The 2,844-nt window shown below is 36.4% G+C and overlaps 1 pseudogene; it reads left to right on the top strand.

The window, feature by feature from the left end:
- Window positions 1–330: 330 nt before the first annotated feature.
- On the top strand, window positions 331–893 carry LOC129680542 (PHD finger-like domain-containing protein 5A; annotated as a pseudogene).
- The last annotated feature ends 1,951 nt before the right edge of the window (window positions 894–2,844 follow it).

Below are 2,844 nucleotides of genomic sequence, written 5' to 3'. Positions count from 1 at the left end.
AAGGGAAAGCTCCTCCACTGCTGGTGGGAATGTAAATTTGTGCAACCACTTTGGAAATCAATCTGGTGCTTTCTCAGACAGTTAGAAATAGGTTTTCCTCAAGATCTAGGTATATCCTTCCTAGACATATATCCAAAATATGCTCAAGTACACAACTAGGACATTTGCTAAACCATGTTTGTAGCAATTTTATTCATAAGAACCTGGAAACAACCCAGATGTCGCTCAATGGAGGAATGTAGAAATTGTGCTATATTTACACAACGGAAAACTACTCAGCAATTAAAAACAAGAAAATCAAGCTTCCGGTCGCCAGTTTAGGAGAGAGTTATGGCTAAACACCACCCAGATTTGATTTTCTGCCAAGCAGGCTGGAGTTGCTATCGGGAGACTGTGTGAAAAATGTGATGGCAAATGCGTTATCTGTGATTCCTATGTGCGTCCCTGCACCCTGGTTCGCATATGTGATGAGTGTAACTATGGATCGTACCAGGGTCGCTGTGTGATCTGTGGAGGTCCCGGAGTCTCCGATGCCTACTATTGTAAAGAGTGCACCATTCAGGAGAAGGATAGAGATGGTTGCCCAAAGATTGTCAACTTGGGGAGCTCTAAGACAGACCTCTTCTATGAACGCAAAAAAAGATGGCTTCAAGAAGTGGTGATGGGTGGTGGCATCTTCTTCTCCCATCAAGTTGCTGCAGCTGCCAGAAAAGACGCCTACTACCACCAGCAGATAAAGAGCGGAGCTCAGAGTGTCACTAGAACAGCCTGCTAGCGCTAGTGTCCTGGCCCCCTGCCACCCTTTCTTTCCCACACTGTGCTGGTGGGGATGGAAGAGGGTTCTTCATAGAACATTCTAGCAGACTGGAAGAAAATTTGCTAGGTTAGTTCATAGTTTTGTTTTGTTTTTTGAGGGTTTTTTTTTTTTGTTGTTGGAAAAGCAAGGCTCTGCTCTCTACATTGATTCTTTTCACACTAAACGCTTTCAAACAAGTCTACGGCCTTGACAATGAAGCCCCACATCAAAAGCATGGTCTTGCAGCAGCTATGATGGTTCTGCGATCCTCAGTGTGGCCAGGAGCCATCAGAACAGGAATGTGATGTGACACTTCCCAACCAAGTGGCACTAATTTCATGCTATTTTGCTTATACATTGGAAGTTTCTGTTGTAATAAAGTCGTGCATATTTTCTGGTAAAAAAAAAAAAAAAAAAAAAAAAAAAAAACAAGAAAATGATGAAATTTGCAGGCAAATGGCGGGATCTAGAAATGATCATCCTGAGTGAGGTATCCTAGAAGCAGAAAGATGTACCATTCTTAAATTTATTTTGTTAAAAGGCTAGAAAATTCTCAAAGGTAGATTTCAAAGTAAGTTTACAGCTAATGAAGATTTTCTGAATTACAAACATCATCATTCTGCTTGAATTTTACTATAAATATTTTCTACAAAGATAAATATAATTTTAGTATTTGGAGAATCTAAGTAGGACCTTATAGGAAGGCTTACTATTTTTTTATTTTTTTATGTCAGAACCATTATGAAAATTTTAATATGATGCCAATAATGAATCTAATTGTTTTTTGGCTTTTTACAAGATACGTGAACAAACATCTATGTACCCCAGACAGAGAAACCACAATTACAACAACAAAATTATTCCAACAAATTCCAGTATAGTGAAGCAGTGAATTTATGGCAATTTCTCACTGTGGTTTAAGCAATTTTGTATCATTAAACAGCCTATGTCAACATGAATGAGAATGCTTCCTGACAACTGGAACTTGCTACACAATTTGCAGATAACCCTGATATCTGTGGAGTTTATTCTTTCCAGTGAATGTTATGTTTTATTTAAAGTTGGATTGGGACCTTCTGAACCTTTTAAACTTCAGGATATTTTTCTTTCATTTTTCTAGTGTACAACATATCCCAACCACAGCCTCACCTACTTCACTGACTCACAGTTCTCCCCATATATGTCCTCTCTTTCCTAGATCCACTGCTCATGTTTTTCCCTCCAGAAAAGAGCAAGGCTTCACAGTAAATATCAAAAGAACACTGCATAACAACATGAAATATGAATAGATATAAACCTTCATTTCAAGGCTGGATATGACAATCCAGTAAGAGAAAAAGGGTTCAAACACTCAGGCAAAAGAGACAAAGACACCCCCATTCAGAGTGGTAAGAAGACCAACAAAAACTGTTTGCAGAGTACTTAGCACAGACCATTCAGGTTAGGTGATTGTAGTATCAGTCCTTTTTGAACTCTTATGTGCCCTACTTAGTTGATTTTGTGGGTCATTTTCTTTCAGAAGTTTCTTAACTCCATAGTTTTGAGTATTTCTGAATCTAATGAGCCTCTTTCTAAGAGTGACTATTTTAATATGGAATAAATACTTGCAAAATGTAGTCTCTTATAATTTCCCAAAGCTCAGTGGTGTGTAATGTTAAGATCACAGGAACAACAATATAAATTTACAGAAACACTTGCTAAATTCATTACTATGATTTTTGAAAATTTTCCAAATATACTTATATGATATTTATTACAAATTTTATTATTTTATTTTCTTCTCTTGCATATTTACTTCTTCATTTAGTAATCATCCTTGCTAACATTGTTAGCATTTAGGCCAGTTTTTTTTTTTTTTTTACGAATGTGTACTGAATATTTTTAGAACAACAACAACAACAAAAAAAAAAAAAAGCTTCCTTATTTGCAATAGATCCAAAAGTTATCATTATTCCATAGAAAAAAAGTTGGTTTTAAATTAAGACATTAAATGAGGGATGAGAAAACTTTAGAACACATTCACTACTGTACATGACAATGTACTATAA

This window comes from Psammomys obesus, unplaced genomic scaffold (genome assembly GCF_907164565.1).
Source record: "Psammomys obesus unplaced genomic scaffold, mPsaObe1.curated_primary_1811, whole genome shotgun sequence".
NCBI lineage: Eukaryota > Metazoa > Chordata > Mammalia > Rodentia > Muridae > Psammomys > Psammomys obesus.
Note: the sequence above shows the minus strand (reverse complement) of the source record. Positions and strands in the feature narration are given on the sequence as shown.